Source organism: Saimiri boliviensis, chromosome X (assembly GCF_048565385.1).
Source record: "Saimiri boliviensis isolate mSaiBol1 chromosome X, mSaiBol1.pri, whole genome shotgun sequence".
In the NCBI taxonomy this organism is placed as follows: Eukaryota; Metazoa; Chordata; class Mammalia; order Primates; family Cebidae; genus Saimiri; species Saimiri boliviensis.
In genome coordinates this window covers 48,417,164-48,438,349 of record NC_133470.1, presented here as the reverse complement: position 1 = coordinate 48,438,349, position 21,186 = coordinate 48,417,164, and the positions used below count along the sequence as shown (strand labels likewise).

At 46.0% G+C, this 21,186-nt stretch overlaps 1 protein-coding gene across 6 annotated transcripts in view; it reads right to left on the bottom strand.

Moving 5' to 3' along the window:
• GPR173 (G protein-coupled receptor 173) overlaps nt 1-20,848 on the bottom strand; it is a 31,462-nt gene extending 10,614 nt beyond the window's left edge. For 2 of the 6 annotated variants that reach the window (XR_012515791.1, XR_012515792.1), the window contains exons 1-2: nt 20,420-20,848; nt 19,343-19,809 (exon numbers count right to left, since the gene is read on the bottom strand). The gene's annotated coding sequence lies outside the window, so the exon portion shown is untranslated. The other 4 variants (XM_074392297.1, XM_074392296.1, XM_003943719.4 and 1 more) reach the window with 4 other exon arrangements.
• Between the last annotated feature and the right edge of the window lie 338 nt (nt 20,849-21,186).

Genomic DNA, 21,186 nt, shown 5'->3' with positions numbered 1-21,186 from the left:
AGCTCACTGCAGCCTTGAACTCCTGGGCTCGAGCAATCCTGCCTCAGCCTCTCAAGGTGCTGGGATTACAAGCCTGAGCCACCACACCTAGACTTCATTTTTGAAATTTATTTATTTATACAGGGTCTCGCTCTGTCACCCAGGCTGGAGTGCAGTGGCATGAACTCAACCTGGGCTCAGCCAATCCTCCTGCCTCAGCTTCCAGAGTAGCTGGGACATGTGCCACCATGCCCAGCTAGTTTTTAAAGTTTTTTTGTAGAGATGCAGTCTCACTATGTTGCCTAGGCTAGTCTCAAACTTTTGGGGTCAAGAATTCCTCCTGCCTCAGCCTCCCAAAATCTTGAGATTACAGGCATGAGCCACTGCACCCCGCCTGTTTTTCTTTTAATTTGATTTTGTTCTTATTTTTCCACAATTTTTTCTTCTACAAAAATAGAAGGGCTGGCCAGGTACAGTGGCTTATGCCTGTAATCCCAGCATTTTGGGAGGCTGAGGCGGGTGGATCACGAGGTCAGGAGTTTGAGACCAGCCTGACCAACATGATGAAACCCCATCTCTACTAAAAATACAAAAATTAGCTGGGCATGGTGGCGGGAGCCTCTAGTCCCAGCTACTCAGGAGGCTGAGGCAGGAAAATCGCTTGAACCTGGGAGGCGGAGGACACAGTGAGCTGGGATCGTGCACTGCACTACAGCCTAGGCAAGAGAGTGAGACTCCATCTCAAAATAAAAATAGGAGGCGTGTCTCATCACAAAGAAATAGAGAAAAAAATAAAAGCGTTGTATGATTGTTGCTATGTGGACTGTTATATAGCATCAGGTGTTTCTAAAGAGAATAGAATTATTTGATTTTCCTGATTGTTATTTCTTTATAATAAAAAAAAAAAGCCTTTTTATCATAGAGCATTTCAAACATTAAAAAGTAGAGAGAATACTGTAATGAACCTCAGTGGATCCATTGCCCAGACTCATCAATTACCAACTCATAGCTTGTCTCATTCTGCCTCTAACCCTACCCACTTCCCTCACTCCCAGTATTCTGAAGCGTATCTATTATACCATTTCATCCTTAAGTATTTCAGTATCTACTCCTAAAAGATCAGGACTCTTTTAAAAAGATTACAACAATATAATTTTTATCATTTATTGGTTTATTTATTGATTTACTTGTAATTGGTATTTGACACTAAAAGTCAGCCAAATCTGATTCTTGGTGGGATTCCATACTTATTATTTTTACATAAAAATATTTGTCAATAAATGAATGAAGCCTAACAATAGTTTAATTGTATTGGTTTATGGCTTTGTTTTAGAGTGTTACTTTCTTAAGAAAGCAGAGAAAAATCAGTTTTCAGAAGTCACAGACGTCTGCTGACCCCTTCAATAGAAAGATATGGAATTTTTAAAGCATCTGGCTGTGCAAATTGAGAAACTGGGATCTTTGTTTTGTTTTGTTTTTGAGACAGAGTCTTACTCTGTTGCCCAGGCTGGAGTGCAGTGGCATGATCTCAGCTCACTGCAACTTCTGAGTCCCTGGTTCATGCAATTCTCCTGCCTCAGCCTCCCCAGTAGCTGGGGTTACAGGCGTGAGCCGCCATGCCCACCTAATATTTGTATTTTTAGTTGAGACAGGATTTTACCATGTTGGCCAGGATGGTTTCCATCTTCTGACCTTGTGGTCCATCCACCTCGGCCTCTCAAAGTGCTGGGATTACAGGCATGACCCACCGCGCTCGGCCAAACTGGGATCTTTTATGAGATGGACTGGAACATTTTAAGCTGGAGCTCAACCAGCTAGTGACAGGATTACATGATTAACAAGTAAAGCTAAGATGCCCCCCGCCCCAGGAGAATCTCACAGGTTAGCAGTGTGCAGGGAAATTATCCACACTATTTTTGGGACCAGTGAGGTAAAGGGAATAGGAAAGGGGCCATTTTCAAGTACTGCTGTTAGGAGACACACTGATGACAGGTCAAAGGACATTGAGATGACACTAACTTAGATGTTCAATCAGAAGGGTTTTCTTTTCTTTTTTTCTTTCCTTTTTTTTTTTTTCTTCTTTTTTTTTGAGACAGAGTCTTGCTTTGTCCCCAGGTATCAGGCTGGAGTGCAGTGGTGCGATCTTGGCTCACTGCAACCTCTGCCTCCTGGGTTCAAGCAATTCTCCTGCCTCAGCCTCCCAAGTAACTGGGACTACAGGCGCACACCACCATGCCGAGCTAATTTTTGTATTTTTAGTAGAGACAGGGTTTCACCATGTTACCCAGGATGGTCTTGATCTCTTGAGCTCATGATCCTCCTGCCTCAGCCTCCCAAAGTGCTGGGATTACAGGCATGAGCCACCGCGCCTGGCCCAGAAGGGTTTTATTTTCTAGCCATGCATTATGGATGTTGACACTGCATAGTTTACAGTACTAGTTAGAAACTTGAAGAGAAGTACAAGAAGCACCCACATAAACTAAGGCTGAAATATTCACAGTGATACATGAATATTTTGAAACACTGTGGAAACTCTGTGTAAGTCTGTGGACAGATGCTGCTGTTCACAACAGCAGTTTGTTCAGAAAACGCTGAGATTCATTTGCTGAGGAGCCCTCACCTGCAAGTTTATCTGTAGGTCTTATTTCCACACTAAATTATGCCAGATGAATGTAATTAAATCTAAGACATTTCCCACCTGCCTTTTGGCTTTCTGTAAAGAACTGGGATCACACCCTTCCCTGTTGTTTTAAATCTAAGTGTTTAGAGTTTTGGTTTAAAAAAAAGTATGAGGCAAAAGAAACATGGCAACATTTCTTTGTGAGTCCTTCTCATTTTTCAGATTTGATGTTTACTGGCTTCAACAAATGGCTTTTTTTTTTTGCACATTAATAAAGTTGCATCAAAAAATTTAAAGACACTAAGAATAGATTGGAGTGTACTGATAGAGTTTATGGATTCGAAGCAAAACTTCAACTTAGGGGATGAGAAGTCAAGTATGGTTCCCTGGGTGATGTTTACTTGGTGTTGCAGTTTGAATACTAAAGACGACTTATTAGGGTAAGTAGAGCAATGCCTGCATTCACTCAGGGGAAAAGCTTCATCATTATTTTAAGATACTCAACATGAAAATTTTCTATTGCATTTGGTGAGCATTTATTTATTTATTTAGGAAACAGGGTCTCGCTCTGTCACCCAGGCTGGAGTGCAGTGAGGTGATCATGGTTCATTGCAGCCTCGACCTCCCAGGCTCAAGCAATCCTCCCACCTCAGCCCTCCTGAGTAGCTGAGATCACAGGCACACACCACCATGCCCAACTAATTTTTGGTAGAGAAGAGGTTTCGCCATGTTGCCCAGGTTTGTCTCAAACTCCTAGGCTCAAGCAATCCTCCCACCTCAGCCTCCCAAAGTGCTGGGATTACAGGCGTGAGCCACCGCAACTGGCCTGCATTTGTTACAAGAAATTTCAACATCATATTTGACTGAAAGAAAAGAAAGAGGGCCGGGTGCAGTGGCTCATGCCTGTAATTCCAGCACTTTGGGAGGCCGAGGCAGGCAGATCACAAGGCCAGGAGTTCGAGACCAGTCTGTCCAATATGGTGAAACCCCGTCTCTACTAAAAATACAAAAATTAGCTGGATGTGGTGGCGCATGCCTGTAGTCTCAGTTACTCGGGAGGCTGAGGTAGGAGAATCGCTTGAACCCAGGAGCAGAGGTTGCAGTGAGCCGAGATCATGCCACGGCAATCCAGCCTGGGCAACAGCAGAGTGAAACTGTCTCAAAAAAAGAAAGAAAGAAAGAAAGAAAAAAGAAAGAAAGAAAGAGAAAGAAAGAAAGAAAAGGAAGGAAGGAAGGAAGGAAAGAAAGAAAAAAGGTGCTGGATTTAAAAAAGAATCCTCCCTTTGAAGCACAAAATTCAAACACTGCAAATAATCCAAATTCTGATTATTTGTTGAGAAAAGAGTTTTTAACCCAATAAAAACTCTGTGACCATTTGCTGCAACCTACTTATGCCAGCAGTTTCCTGTTGATGGTGACTACCAAAAGATAGAAAAGATCATGTAGCTATTTCAAGCACAAAACCTTAGTCTCCGCCTGGCTATGGCAAGAACAAGAGAATTACACAAGGCAGGTGGAAAAGGAAGGCACGAATAAGCAGTTGTTCCATTTCTTAAGAAAAGTTGGTATGGTGTGAAAGCACCAGCCATACTTAACACTAGAAACTGCACCTGATACTTCTGAGAAACCAAAATGTTATCTGATGACCCCAAAGCCTGTGTTTTTGAGGTCAGCTCTGCTGACCTGTAGAAACATGCAGCTACATTTGATACATTCAAGCTAATTGCTGAGGACATTAGGTCAAACATCATGCTGCGCCTGAACAATCTCTGTGGAATGTGTCTTACCTTCAACAACATGCTTTCGGAGATCAAAAAGTGGCAGGCCACAATGCAAATTTATATCTGTGTCAAAATTACCAATTTTTACTTGCTTCATTTCTTTTGTTTGAGCTTTCACCAATAACTTGATGTAGAAGATCTATGCTCAGCACCAGTGGATTTACCAAATCAAGATTAAAATGACCATAAATGAATCAAAGAATCATAAAATCAAAGCAATCATGACGTGATCGGAAGTGGGCATGGATACTGACCACTACAAATTCACATTAGTGAATTTAAGTTATGGTCTGCTGTGGTTTGATTGTGTCCCCTAAAGTTCATGTGTTAAAAACTTAATCCCCAAAGCAACAGGGTTGAGGGATGGGACCTTTCAGGGGTAATGAGGTTATGAGGGCTCTTCCTTCATAAATGGATTAATACTCTTATCACAGGAGTGGGTTGGCTGTCACAGAAATGGGTTCCCGATAAAAGGATGAGTTCTACCCACTTCCCTTCTCTCTCTGTCGTGTGCACATGCTCCCTTGCCCTTTTGCCTTCCACCATGGGAAGATGCAGCAAAAAGGCTCTCACCAGATGTAGCCACATGATCGTGGACATCCCGCCTCCAAAATGATAACAAATAAATAAAATCTGGGTTTGTTTGTTTGTTTGTTTGTTTGTTTGTTTTTGAGACAGAGTCTTGCTCTGTCTCCCAGGCTGGAGTGCAGTGGGGTAATCTAGGCTTGCTGCAACCTCTGCCTCCCGGGTTCAAGTGATTCTTGTGCCTCAGCTTCTCAAGTACCTGGGACTACAGGTGCCTGCCACCAGGATGCCCAGCTAACTTTTGTATTTTTAGTAGAGATGCGGTTTTACCATGTTGGCCAGGCTGGTCTTGAACTCCCGACCTCAAGCAATCCTCCCGCCTTGGCCTACCAAAGTGCTGGGATTACAGGCATGAGCCACTGCGCCTGGCCTAAAATCTCTGTTCTTTATTAATTACCCAGTCACAGATAAATTACTCAGTAGCAGAAAATGGACAAAGAAGACAGGTGCCAAGAATGGGGCTATTGCTATAATGCCTGAAAATGTGGAAGTGGCTTTGGAACTGGGTAATGGGTAGAGGTAGAAAGAATATGGAGGAGCAAGCTAGAAAAAGCCTGTAATGCCATTAATAGAGGGTTAAGGGTGATTTTGATGAGGTCTCAGAAGACAAGTGCTACAGGGAGAGCCTAAACCTCCTTAGGGATTACTTAAGTGGCCATGATCAGTTCTGAAGTTCATGTGTTAAAAATGTAACCCCCAAGTGGTTCTGATCATGACCCCTTAAGTAATCTCTAAGGAGATTTACACTCCTTAGCTTTATTTCTAATCCCATGATCAGAAATATGGATGGTAAAGGCCATTTTGATGAGTTCTCAGATGGAAATGAGAAATGGTATTGGAAACTGAAATAAGAGCCACCTTTGTTAAATGTGTGCAAAGATTTGGCAGAATTGTGTCCATGTCCTAGGACTTTGTGGAAGGCAGAATTTAAGAGTCATGAACTAGGAAATATAGCAGAAAAAATAAGCAGCAACGTGTTTAAGCTGCTGCATTACTACTTTTGGCTATGTATAGCAAAATGAGAGAAAAATGATTTTAAAACAGAATTTATAATTAAAAGAGAAGCTGAACACAAAGATTTGGAAAACTCTCAGCCTGACCATGTAAAAAATTCAAAAGCATATTGGGGAGAGAATACTAAGGGTGTGGCCAAGAGACTGCTAAAGAGACTTATAGGGATAGAAGGAAACCAGGTTCTATTCAGAGGCCTTTGAGGCAAGCTAGGAGCTTGAGGGCAAGGTTTCTAGAGAGGTACCTCTAGGACTTCAGTATTTGCTGCTCTGTGCCACCTTGGGGCTCTGCTCCTTCCGTTTTGGAGCAGCACCCCTCAGCTGCCCCTGCTGTGGCTCAAGCAGGCGCAGGTACAGCTCGACTTGCTGCTCCAGAAGATATAACCTGTAAACCCTTCCACATGGTGCTAATTCTGCAGGCTCACAGAATGCAAGAGTTGTGGAACCATGGATTCCTTTGTCTAGATTTCAAAGAACCAGGCAGAGACTTGTGATAGGGATGGAGCCACTGCAGAGGGACCCCACTAAAGCAATGCTTAGTGGAACCGTGGGAGTGGGGCAGTCCCAAGACCACAGAAATATAGGACCATAAATATGCAACTCCAGTCTGGAAAGGCTGGAGGTATGAGACTTCAACCCATGAGAGCTGCTGGGTGGACTGAGCCTAGCAAAGCCATAGGGGCAGGGCTGCTCGAGGCCTTGGGGGCCCAGCCCAGCCCTAGTGTGCCCAGTATGCATGACACAGAGTCAAAGGAGATCATTTTCCAGCTTTAAGACTTAATGTTGGCTGGGCATGGTAATCCCAGCACTTTGAGAGGCTGAGGTGGGTGGATCGCTTAAGCCCAGGAGTTCGAGACCAGACTGGGCAACATGGCGAAATCTCATCTCTACAAAAACTTGGGGGGCTGAGGTGAAAGGATAGCTTAAGCCCAGGAGATTGAGGCTGCAGTGAGCTGTGGTGCTGTGATCACGTCACTGCACTCAAGCCTGGGTGACAGAGATTGAGAGCTTAACTTAAAAAAAAAAAAAAAAAAGACAATGTCGTTTTCCCTGTTGGGTTTTGAACTTACTTGGGACCAGTTACCGCTTTCTTCTTGCCTACTTCTCCTTTTTGGAATGGGAATGTCTATCCTATGCCTGTTCTACCATTGTATTTTGGAAGGACGTAATTTGCTAATTTCATAGGCTCACATCTGGAGAGAAATTTGCCTCAGGATGAATTGCATCTGGAGTCTCTCCTGTCTGATTCAGGTGGGACTCTGGACTTTGGATTTTTGAGTTGGTGCTGGAATGAGTCAAGGCTTTGGGGCTATTGGAATGAAACAGCCCCAAAGCCTTGACTTTGAGACGTGAGAAAGACACGGATTTTGGGAGTCAAGGAAGAATGCTAAGGCTTGAATGTGTCTCCCAAAGTTCGTGTGTTGGAAACCTAATCCCCAATGCAGCAGTGTTGAGAAGTGAGGCCTTTAAGAGGTGATGAGGTAATGAGATCTCTGCCCTTATAAACGGATTAATCCTGTTTTCGTGGGAGTGGGTTACTATCGTAGGAAGGGTTCCTGATAAACAGATGACTTCAGTTCCCTTCTCTCTCTCTTTTTTTCTCTCTCATGTGAAAGAGTGTTATCTTGCCCTTCTGCCCTCCACTATGGGATGACGCAGGAAGGAGGCCCTTGCTAGATGCATGCCCTTCAACCTTGGACTTCCTAGCCTCCAGAACTGTAAGAAAGAAATCTCTGCTTGTTAAAAATTACCCAGTCTCAAGTATTATGTTAGAGAAGCACAAAGCAGACTAAGACATGTTTCTAGAAGTGAGCTCAAGTGTGTCATAAAAAAACTGAAAAGATTTCATTTGAAAGTTGTATACAAATTCAATATTTAATAACTCCCTTAAAACTGTGCATTTTAATTTTTCTTTCCATCATTGTATAATATGAAGAAAATGTAAGAAATTCTTTTTCACCCAACTCTAGTACCCCTAAACCATCTTCAGTTTACTCCATTGTGCCAGAAAATATTTCACTTTCTCTGTGTGCCAGGTCGTGAATGCCCTAACACATTTACATCTAGTCACATTACATAGAAACACTAGCACATACAGACAGATATGGGGACATGTGTACATGGAAATTCAAATTTGCACTCACATTCAGACCAACCAATAAGCACAATGAGACATTCATATACAGACACATACATCCGTCCTCAATTGCACAGAAACAGCTAGGCATGCATGTAGATACCCACACACCAGCAAATTGCTCAAAGATATACACATATACAATAGACAGATGTAACTATGTAACGGCCTTTCTATAGAAATACAGGCCTACAGTCTCAGACTGTATAGACACTTCCAGAGGAGAATGGTGACATTTTTGCTCCCTTTTTGGGGCTAACCATATGCCATTTTGTACATCAGTTATGTGCAGCCAGAGAGGGGTGGGAGGGCATGGGGCAGCGGTGAAGGGCTGTAGGGGCACCCCAGCAAGAAATTTCTAACTTTTTGTTAATAATTAATCCCCTTTCCAGCCAGTGGCTCATGCCTGTAATCTTAGCACTTTGGGAGCGTGAGGCGGGCAGATCACCTGAGGTCAGGAGTTCGACTCCAGCCTGACGAACATGGAGAAACCCCATCTCTACTAAAAATACAAAATTAGCTGGGCGTGGTGGTACATGCTTGTAATCCCAGCTACTCCAGAGGCTGAGGCAGGAGAATCGCTTGAACCTGGGAGGTAGAGGTTGCAGTGAGCCAAGATCATGCCATTGCACTCCAGCCCGGGTGATGAGAGCAAAATTCCATCTCAAAAAAAAAAAAAAAAAAAAAAAAAAAAAGTTAATCCCCTTCCCACTGTGGTTTCTGTTGTCTTTTTTTTTTTTTTTTTTTGAGATGGAGTCTCGCTCTTGTCACTCAGGCTGGAGTGCAATGGTGCAACCTCGGCTAACTGCAACTTCCACCTCCTGGGTTCAAGCTTCCCTCCACACACACACAGGGGACTTCTCTAGGCCTCATTATCCTTAATGCCTCTGTCAGGGATCATGAGTAGCTCCATGGGTGTGGTTTGAAAATCTCTGGATGAACCTACACATAGGATGATAAAATGTTTCATTTTACAAAGTTGCTGGAGGGAGAAAGAGAGAAAAGAGCCATGATTATGCTGGCCAGGTGTCAGTTGACGTTTCCAGAATCTTCATATTTCTTTTTTCTTTTCTTTTCTTTTCTTTTCTTTTTTTTTTTTTTTTGAGAGGGAGTCTTGCTCTGTCGCCCAGGCTGGAGGGCAGTGGAGCAATCTTAGCTCACTGCAACTTCTGCCTCCTGGGTTCAAGTGATTCTCCTCCCTCAACCTCCCAAGTAGCTGGGATTACAGGCACCTGCCATCTTGCCCAGCTAATTTTCTGTATTTTTAGTAGAAATGGGATTTCGCCATGTTGGCCAGGCTGGTCTCAAACTCCCAACCTCAGGTGATTTGCTTGCCTCGGCCTCCCAAAGTGCTTGAATTACAGGTGTGAGCCACCACGCCAGGCCGTCATTTTTACAATTAAAAAAAATTTTTTTTGGATGAGCGTGGTGGCTCACGCCTGTAATCCCAGCACTTTGGGAAGCCGAGGTGGGTGAATCACTTGAGGCCAGGAATTCGAGAACAGCCTGGCCAACATGGCAAAACCCCGTCTCTACTGAAAATAAAAGAATTAGCCAGGCATGGAGGTGCACACCTGTAATCCCAGCTACTCAGGAGGCTGAAGCACGAGAATAGCTTGAACCTGGGAGGCAGAGGTTTCGGTGAGGTGAGATTGTGCCACTGCACTCCAGCCTGAGTGACAAGAGCAAGACTTTCTCATTTTTATTTTTTTACTTTTTATTTCTTGTGTATATGTAGGGAGTTTATAGAGAAATATGTAAATATGTACTTTTTGGAATAAATTTTAAGAACTATATGTGTGTGTGTGTATATATATATACATATATATATACATATATATATACATATATATATATATATATATATATATATACATACATACTTTTTTTTTTTTTTTCCTGAGACAGGGACTTGCTCTGTCATCCAGGCTGGAGTACAGTGGTGAAATCTTGGTTCACTGCAGCCTTGAACTCCCGGGCTCAAGGGATCCTCCCACTTCAGCCTCCCAAGTAGTTGGGACTACAGGCATGTGCCACCATGCCTGGCTAATTTTTCTATTTTTTTGTAGAGATAGGTTCTGGGTTTTTTGGTTTTTTTTTTTTTTTTGGAGGCATAGTCTCACTCTGTCACCCAGCAGGCTGGAGTATAGTCGTGTGATCATGGCTCACTGCAGCCTCAAACGCCTGGGCTCAAATGATCTTCCCACCTCAGCTTCCCAAATAGCTGGGACTATAGATGCACTCATCACACCTGGCTAATTTTTCTATTTTTTTAGAGATGGGGTTTCTCCATGTTGCCCAGGCTAGTCTCAAACTCCTGGGTTCAAGCAATCTGCCCACTTTGACTTCTCAAAATGCTAAGATTACAGGTGTGAGTCACCACACCTGTCCTAAAACATATTTTATTTTAAATAAAGTAATGGACCTTTAATCTTACACAGCTGAATTACTGATTATATATTTGTTGAGCTGATTTAAGAGTTAAAAAAATTGTATTTAACAAAAATTAGCCAGGTGTGGAGGCGGAGGTTGCAGTGAGTTAAGATCGTGCTACTGCACTCCAGCTTGGGCAGCAGAGCGAAACCCTGTCTCACAAAGAAAAAAATTGTATTGAGAGTTTTAGTTTTAAAATTCAAAGCCTTCTTAATAGTTTTTCTTCTACAAAAAAAAAAAAAGAAATACAGGCCTAGACAGAGATGCATTCACCATTCACATAGGCACTTATAGTCATACATACATACGAACCAAATTACATGATCCTACACACTTACAGATACAGTCTTACATGCACAGACGTAAGAAGACACAGGTCAAGTCCTACTCACATCCTGTAAATCCAGGCCCTCCCATGCCCCACCCCACTGGCTTTTACACTAAGAGATTAAAACTCACTATATTATTACACAAAGTCACTCTCACAAATCTGCCCTGGAACACATTCATATACAGACATGCTCACACATACAAGCACATGGCTCAGCCTCACTGCTACACACACACAAAGGCAAGCAGGCATGTAGAGCAATGCAGACTCATGAATACACACCCACGTAGCCACTGAGGTTTATGAATACAGAAAGACCCTCAGATGCACACATCCATTCACACCTACAGATATACCCACGCATCCCAGATACACATATCCTGATACATGGCCATATAGACACTAGCCCTTTACACACACAGACACACACATGCACCTGGATCATCACACATAAACCTGGATACCAACTTTCTGACATTTATAGGCACTCCCAACAGAGATTCACATACATACATTTACATGCGACCTTTAGAAACCTGTTTACATGTGCAGATAAAAACACACTGGCATGCACACAGACAGAAGCATGCTTACATGTGCAGACACACCAGCAATGCAGGTCACACCCACACTCACAGACACTACACTACCACAGATACAGGCATATGCACTCATACACCCAGATGTGTGTGCAGTGGGAAATATACACACAGGACCAACCCCCTCCATTCACGCCCGGGACACATGCTATACACAGAAGTACAAACTCACTTTCATGTACAAACACACTCAGATACACAAAGGATATGCTCATTCTCTCACACATACATATAGACAGAGGTAATGGGGCAAACATGCACATAGAAACCCCACTCATACTTACAGATGGACACATACTGTTACACACTGGCATGGCTAATAATTATGGTAATACATGATGGTTTATATGGAGCAGGGGACTCATTACATGCCAGGCACTGTTCTAAGTCCTTTCCCTTCCTTTTTCCTTTCCTTTCCTTCTCTCTCTCTCTCTCTCTCTCTCTCTTTCTCTCTTGACGGAGTTTTGCTCTTGTCACCTAGGCGTAATCTTGGCTCACTGCAACCTCCACCTCCTGGGTTCAAGTGAGTCTCCTGCCTCAGCCTCCCGAGTAGCTGGGATTACAAGCGTGTGCCACCATGCCTGGCTAATTTTTGTATTTTTAGTAGAGACAAGATTTCACCACGTTGGTCAGGCTGGTCTCAAACTCCTGACCTCAGGTGATCCGCCTGCCTAGGCCTCCTGAAGTGCTGGGATTACAGGTGTGAGCCACCGTGTCTGGCCTCTAAGTGCCTTTCATATAATTCACTCAATCCTCATCCTATGAGATAGGTAATAGTACTCCCACTTTTACAGATAAGACACTGGGGCATTTTTGGTTTTGAGACAGAGTTTCGCTCTTGTTGCCCAAGCTGGAGTGAAATCGCGTGACCTCAACTCACTGCAACCTCCACCCCCAGGTTCAAGTGATTCTCCTGCCTCAGCCTCCCAAGTAGGTGGATTATAGGCATGTGCCACCATGCCCAGCTAATTTTGTATTTTAAGTAGAGATGGGGTTTCTCCATGTTGGTCAGGCTGGTCTCGAACTCCCAACCTCAGGTGATCTGCCCGCCTCGGCCTCCCAAAGTGCTGGGATTACAGGCATGAGCCACCATGCCCGGCAATGACCTGGGGCTTTGTTGAACTTAGGTGACTTGCCCAAAGCCATACAGCTAATACATGGCAGAACTAGGATTAGAACACAAAGGCTGCCTCCAGAGACCTTGCAGATCCAATTTACATGTAGAAATACACTCACCTCCTGCACAAGTACAGATACACACCACTCTAGCACAAGCATGTGCACACTCAATCCAGCTGATACACTCAGGTACAAATGGCCACATGCACCTAGTCACATACATAGACAAATATGGACATGTTCACATTTACAGACATTTCAGCAGAGATACATATGCCCTGGGAAGTACATACACATTCATACACATGCCCACAATCACACACCCTACCCAGACACACCCACACTATCTAACACACAAAACCACCAGATATACTACCTAGACACTCACACACAGATACACCCACATTCTCAGACATGCTCCTCACCCAAATACTCACACATGCTATCCTCATACTCACATGCTGGCCACATTCACATTCCCCAGATTCACTCACACTCACACACACTCCAACACACTCTCACACCACCCAGAGATGACACATCCTATTTAGATATACACATCTGATTCAGAGCCAAGTAGACGTTCAGAGATAGACTGAGCCCTGCTCACATCCTGCAGGTCTCTGTGGTCTCAGATATACCCCACACTCTCACATGCTCCAACTCAGATGTGCCTACATTCTCCTTGAACACATCTACTTTCAAACATATACCCAACACTGATACACCCACACCCTCTCACACAAATCCCGTCTAAATACACCCATCCTCATATACACACATCTCAAATGCACTAACACGCACAGGCCATCCACACTTACACAAACTCCCAATTCAGTACACTCACACTCTCACATATATCACACAGATACACTCAAACTTGTACCCCACTCCAACTCAGAGCCCTCATAACTGAACCAGGCGCATCTGCAATCTCTCTCTCACACACAGTGTTAAGACACACCCACAATGACACACATACCTTCCAAAGGCACTACACTTACACCGCACCCAAGTACTCACACAAATTCCCAAGCCAAATACATCCACACACAGACACACACATCACTCTCATACACACACACACACACACACACACACACTCTCTCTCTCTCTCTCTCAAATAAATTCCCACTCTTAAAGCCCCACCCAGACACATCCACCCTCTCATATATCATCATCCAGATTCATCCCATATAGACCATGGAGATCCATTCAAAGCCATATGCACTACCCAGGTACAACTACATCCACACACACATCCCACCTGGACATATCCAACTCTCACACATGCCATCCAGGTGCACCTCTGCACACGCCCCACTCCTCAGATCCATCCATGCTCTCATCTCCTCCACACCACCCACAGGTGCCCACACTCCATACACGCACTTCCCACTCAGCTGTGCCCCCAACTCTCTTTCACACATCCCATCCAGTTATACACATTCACACCCACACCCAAGTACATACACGCCCACGCTCTCCACCCAGATACAACCAAAGCTCTCACCACACACCATCCAGACATACCTTTCTACACACTGCATCCTCCAAAGATACCCGTGCTCTCACTCACCCACTATCCGGATATACCCACATTCAAACCCACTCCACCCCCAACACATCCACACACTGTTTTACACACAGCCCAAATGTACCTACACACTTTCTCTTCACACACCAGCCCAATACACCCACACCTCATATGCACCTATATTCTGATACACTGCCCCACTACATCCACACTCACCTCCAATCCAGTTAAACCCAAATTATCACACCCCATCCAGATACACATACATGCTCTTCCCACAGGAGGCATTCATGCTCACACCCCTACCACACTCAGAAACACCCCCACTCTCTCTTATACACAAACACAATCTAGACCCCCAATTCTCTCTTAATCACCAGCAGTCAGATCTACCCACACCCTACACACACAATGCAGATACATCCATACTGTCTCACACACACCACCCATACACACACTCCATAGACACCCCCGATTGCATATGTCCCACCCTCACCGAGATGTGCCCAGATTCTCTTTCTCATGCACACCATCACTATACACCCTATCACACACTTCCATTGCCTCGATACACTTGTGCTCTCACTTATTGATACATCATTCAGATACAACCATGCTTAGGTCTCCCTGACCCCAATACACCCATACTCCCTCATATACATAATCCACCCAGAAAACACCCACACTCTCTTACGCACATAATACAGATACAGCCACATCAGCAAACACATACACCACCCAGATACCCCCACCCTATCTCACCATCCAGGTAAACCCATTCTCACACACCCCTCAAATATACACATCTTCACATATATCCCCAACCCAACTCTCACTCATACCATCCTCCATTCACACAGGCCACTTTACATGCAACCACACTCACCACCCACTCCCAAACACACCCAAATGCCTCACATGCACATCTTACCCAGAAACGCCCATACACCCATGCGCTCTCTCTCTCTCTCTCTCTCTCTCTCTATATATATATATATATATATATATATACACACACACATATATACACATATATATTTTTGAGATGGATTCTTGCTCTGTCACCCAGGCTGGAGTGCAGTGGGGTGATCTTGGCTCACTACAACCTCCTCCTGGGTTCAAGCAATTCTCCTGTCTCAGCCTCCTGAGTAGCTGGGACTATAGGCATGCACCACCATGCCCAATTAATTTTTAGTACAATGGGGTTTCACCGTATTGGTCAGGCTGGTTTTGAACTCCTGACCTTGGGTGATCCACCTGCATTGGCCTCCCAAAGGGCTGGGATTACAGGCATGAGCCACCGCACCTGGCCCATGCTCTCTTTTACACACATGCAGACCACATCCTTTCTCTCTCACCAGATATACCCCCCCCACACACACACTCTACTAAGATATACTTTCACTTTTTTTTTGAGACGGAATTTTCACTGTGCTGCCCAGGCTGCAGTGCAATGGCACGATCTCAGCTCACTGCAACCTCCACCTCCTGGATTCAAGCAATTCTCTTGCCTCAGCCTCTCGAGTAGTTGGGATTACAGGTGCGTGCCACCACACCCAGCTAATTTTTGTATTTTCAGTAGAGATGGGGTTTCACCACGCTGCCCAGGCTGGTCTCAAACTCCTGACCTCAGGTGATCCGCCCGCCTCAGCCTCCTAAAGTGCTGGGATTACAGGCGTGAGTCACCGCACCCGGCACTTTCAGTTTTATATATACACATTAACATCTAGATTTCTGCCTGTATGGCATAATTTGGGTCCTGCCAGTGAAAACTATTTACCAACCCTATATACCATACAATGCCACTCTACTCTGGGCCTGTGATGGTCGGGGGGATGAGAAGGGAGGTCTTTGTGTTTCAAGGAAGCTTTTTCTTAACAGGCCTCTTTTCCCCAGTAGGACATCGGCCACAATTGGTTCCCACTTCTTGAGTGTGAAAAATGACAGGAATTATCCTGAGACCCTCCGCAAAAGCCCATCACATGGTCAAGGCCAGAGAAGCCCCAGAATGGGGGTCACAGGCTGCTCAGGTGTCATAGCTTGCCAATCTGCAAGATGTCTACACACTTACAGACAGACATGGTCCTGCAGGGTGCCACTGACTCTCAGTCATACACAAAAATATATACTGAGATACACAGACTTGTAAGTATCCTCTGTTTTCATCCCCTTACCAATAAGGCCCAATCTGCACAGGACTGAGGCCAAGTATCTCTCTGTCACACCAACTGACAGGCACATGCACAAATACACTCATTCATACACATGGACACACTCACACTGTAGTCACATGTGTACATCCGTTTACTCTTAAATATACACATGCATGCATGACATACATTCACATGACATAATGCCCACGAATGACATACATTCACTCACAGTGGGGTACACACAGGCATACTTTCACATGTCCACAGGCAGACTTTGTATCACACCCAAGGAGATGATGAAAACACATGGACACAGAGAGGCAAGCTCCCAAATGTGTGCACCCCCCCCCAGACATGACCACATATATTTACACACACACACCTGTGTGGGTGTACTCACACACATAAACACCTAGATATGCACATGCTTGTAAATGACATTATGTATAGATATGCAGATATTCCTAACACAGACTTGTGCACACAACTGGGCATGTTCACATGCACATAGACTTGTTCATTAATTCATTCCCATGTGCATAGACTCAGACATGGAAATACAAATGTATTCACAAAACACACTCACACTAGCACAGCCAGATATGTACACCATGTATATTCCTACATGTTCATACACCCATATGAGAAGTACACAATACAGAGGAATCATTTACACCTACATTCTCACAGATGGACTTGGACACAAAGGTATATTCACATGCATACACGTATGGAAGTACACTCACATACACACAACTGTACATCCACACAAAAAAGACTAATCCACACTCATCACAGACACACATATTCTCACACACACACACACACACACTTTAATACACTTACAGGCTTAGAGTGGCATGCGTGCACATTTCCTTACATTGTTCCAGAACAAAGATGTATAAACACAAATGTATAGATGCAAATAATTAGAACTGTACAAACTGGCACGTTCACACATTGTATGTGTGTATGCCTGTACATTCAGACAGGCATACACACAGGCAAATTCACGCACACACACAGATGTGTATGAACAGGCAAGCATATACGGACATGTTCAATGAAACACACACAGCCAGATGTTCACACATACTAGCATATACACCCACATATACACTCACAGTCACTCACAGGCATATTCAAATACACATGCACACTCACATACTCAGAAATTCAGACAAAACACATAATGAGACATGCACACCCAAGTAGCTACTCATGCATGCCATAATCAGACATGTACTCACACATAACAGTGTACACACAAATACAATTAAACATATAGACAGTGCATTAATTCACCTATGCACACAGCCTTTTGTGTGTGTGTGTTTGTGTGCAGACAGGCATACATTCCTCCACACAGCCATACTCACATACATAATCAAATGTGCACATGTAGGCATACCCACAAAATAGATTTTCATTCACACACTCTACCCACACAATTAGTTCTCCTTATACTAGTGTGCCCACCTACACTAACATTTCCCTAATCGGATGTGAACATAAAGGTTTGTCTACAGGTGATATACACTGGAACATGCACACATGGACATCTATATAATCTAAAATGCTGGAGAAGCCACATATAGATATTCACAGAAAGTCACAAGCCTACTCACACAAATGCAGGACAGACACACTCATATATACACACACATACACACCCTCTCATACATGCATGGACATGCACATATATGTCCTTACACTCACAAACACACCCTTTAGATGCACCTACACTCATGATCACACACCAGCATGCACAGTCAGATGCACATGTGAGCACATATACAACTAGGCATTCATCTAATTGGATATGCATACTCAGGAATTCCGAAGCCCACACACCCATCCATACACATACAACCAGACACGTACACTCAAAGAAAAACTGATGCCACACAAATATACAACCAGACATTCAACAGGCCCACTGGCTTAGAGAAAACACACCCAAACTCAGGCTCAAAATCAAACATGCCCATTTGCTCACCCAGACAGACATGCAAAGTCATGCCCACCCCATGGTACACACACACATGCATGCCACACACTCACATGCATGCCATCGCATGGCCTGCTCACACACACAGGTTCACACACAGCCACAGTGCCCATGAGCAGACACACACACAGACTACACACTCAGCCACACATTTTCAGTAGCATATATACAGCCACACTCGGGCCCAGGGGCCTCTGGACCACAGACCAGGTCCGCTCCCACACCAAATGCTTCTTCAGAAAAGTATACTTTATAACTCAAAGCCCCCCTCCCTGCCTCCACAGAGAGGGTCTCCTGGGCCTCAGTCTTTCCCCCTCCTCCTTTTCCTTTGACCACCGACCCCATAGTCTGTATCCCATCATATCTCCACACCCCAAAATCAGCCAGGAGACCTCAGTCTTCCACCACCCCAGGCTCTAAGTGAGCAGCTCCCCGGGACGCATGCCTTACAGGTCTGGCTGCTGCATGGGCCACACCCCAGCCCTACCCAAAGCCCCATGATCTCAGGAGCTTCAGTCTCATCTCCAGGCCCTGCCAACCACTGACCACAGGCTAAACTCTTGCCAAGTCTCCCCTCAACAGGGAGACGCATACATCACCAGGGCCAGGAAGGCTGCAGGCTGCAAGCCAGGCCTCTGCTGGCTCATGGGGGCTCAAGCCTCTGTGTGTGTGTGTGTGTGTGTGTGTGTGTGTGTGTGTGCATGCGTGAACAAACAGGCAAGTGCAGGGAAAGAAGCCTGGAGTGGGGTGGGGGAGGGAGGTTCTGCCCATAACCACTTATCATTCTCTACAAATGAGAAGTATCAACACAGGGCTTTTCCTGCCTCCCTTCCACTCCCCTCTATTTGCCCACTTGCTGCCCTCCCCAGATCCCTACTGAGACCCTGGAGAAGAACGACCAGCCCCTCCTCCAAGTAATCAATAGCACTATTAATCATGAATAATCAGCAACAATGTTGACCATGAGCTTTGCCGACATTGCTTCAGTACCACCTCGATGCGCATCCCTTACTGACATGCACCAACTCATTCAGTCCCTACACATACCCATCAGGGAAGGGTTGCCGGCCTCTTTGACAGATGGGAAAACTGAGGTTCAGTAGGTGGCATGCTTCCACTAAAGTTGCAGAGCTAGTAGTAGGGGGAAGTGTCCCTGGGAGGATCCATGTTCTCCATGTACCAGACTTTCCTGCCCTTCCAGATACATGGACCTCTGGCTACTGGGCACAAGGCCACAAGATCCAGGGGATCCCAGACACAACATGGGCATCTGAAACAGAGACAGAGAGCCTTGTGGTGGAGGCTGGGGCCCACACTGTGGGGACAACCATGTTGTTCCTGGCCCCTGCAGGTTGTCATGGGGCTTGGTCTTTGCCCCCACAGAACCATCAGGCAGCCTACGGCCTGGAAGTGCTCCCCGCCACCACCTCACCTTCCTTCAGCCCTACAGTGGCTTCCTCCCCCTAGCTGGAATCGGCAACATCTTCAGTGGTGAGTGAGCAAAAGTCTGCTACCTGTAGGGAGAGATGGGGCGGGGTGGCGGGGTGGTGGAAGGAAGGAAGGAAAGGAGGAAAGAAGGAGTGGGGGGTGGTCTGGTCTGGGAGCAACTTCTCTGTCATGTCTACCCACCTGCTTGCTACCCAGGTGCACACACACACACACACACACACACACACCCTGCCAGCAGGCCAAGGATCCTGGAGGAGAGTGGAGGAGGAGGGAGAGGAAGAGGAGCAGCCGCAAGAGGCTGAGCCTGCCCAGGGTGCAGGCATTGTGAAGGGAACACAGCCGGGCTCCCAGGCATCCCTTCCACAGCCAGCACACAAGGAAAGATTAACACAGCCTCATGCCCGAACGTGACCATGATGATAAAAACAGACCCTGTGAGGGGAAACAGGTGGTGGTTCCCTTTCTCATGGGACATTTGGGATTAGGGAAGATGGGGAAGATGAGGAGCCTCTAGGCTTGGGTGCCAAGGAGCCCCTGTGATGGAGCAGAAAGAGACTAACAGAGTCAGAGAGAGACAGAGAGCATGGCAGTGATGGAGACTCTGAAATATGTGTGGGGAGACAGAACAGAAGTCCCAGCCCCCCTATCCTTGGTGGAGGGATGCTGACTGCTTACCTGGGCTCTCTCAGGAGGGATGTCTTGGAATCCACGATGGGGGCTCAAGCTGTCTCACCCAGGATAAATCACAGCCCGGGCCACATTGTGGGACCCTCAGTGATCTGGCGGCCAGTGACACTCCCGCTTCTGTTGCCGTGGATACAGCCGGGCTGGTCTAAATCGCAGGCATCAGGGAAAGCAGGCACCGGAGGGGTGCACTGGGCAGGGCTGGGGATGTTGGGGAACACCAGGTGGGCAGCACACAGCCTTGGGGTGCCCAACTAGCTGGCAGGTGGGGGTCCCAGTAGGTGCTTCCTCCACTATACACTCCCACCCCCATCTTCATGCCACTGCCGAGCTGGGAGGGGGGCCAGTGCTGGCCCCTGCTACCCGTCTGCCTGCCTGGCTGCTGGTCCCCTTGTCCCCCCGCCCCCCACCCCCCCTCCGTCTGCCTGCTGCCCGCCGCCTTTTGTCCTCAGAAGACACGGTCCCTGCGGGACCTCTGCCAAGCCTCCAGCAGATGCTCAGGGTCCGGGGCTCCTCCCTGGGAGCACACGGGCCATGGCCTGGGAGAGCCCCAGGTTGTGGGGGCTCTCATCCAGGCTCACCCCGCTCCCCGGGCCTGGCGGGGAGGGGGAAGAGGTGCAGGTCCACAGCCAGAGGCAGCAGCAGAGGTGGTGTTGGGGAGGGGATGGACGCCAGAAAGAGGGGGTGGGGTGGAGAGAGAGGCTGGCCTGATAGCTGTGTCCCGGGTTTTAGATCCGGGTTGAGGAGGGTGGCTCAGA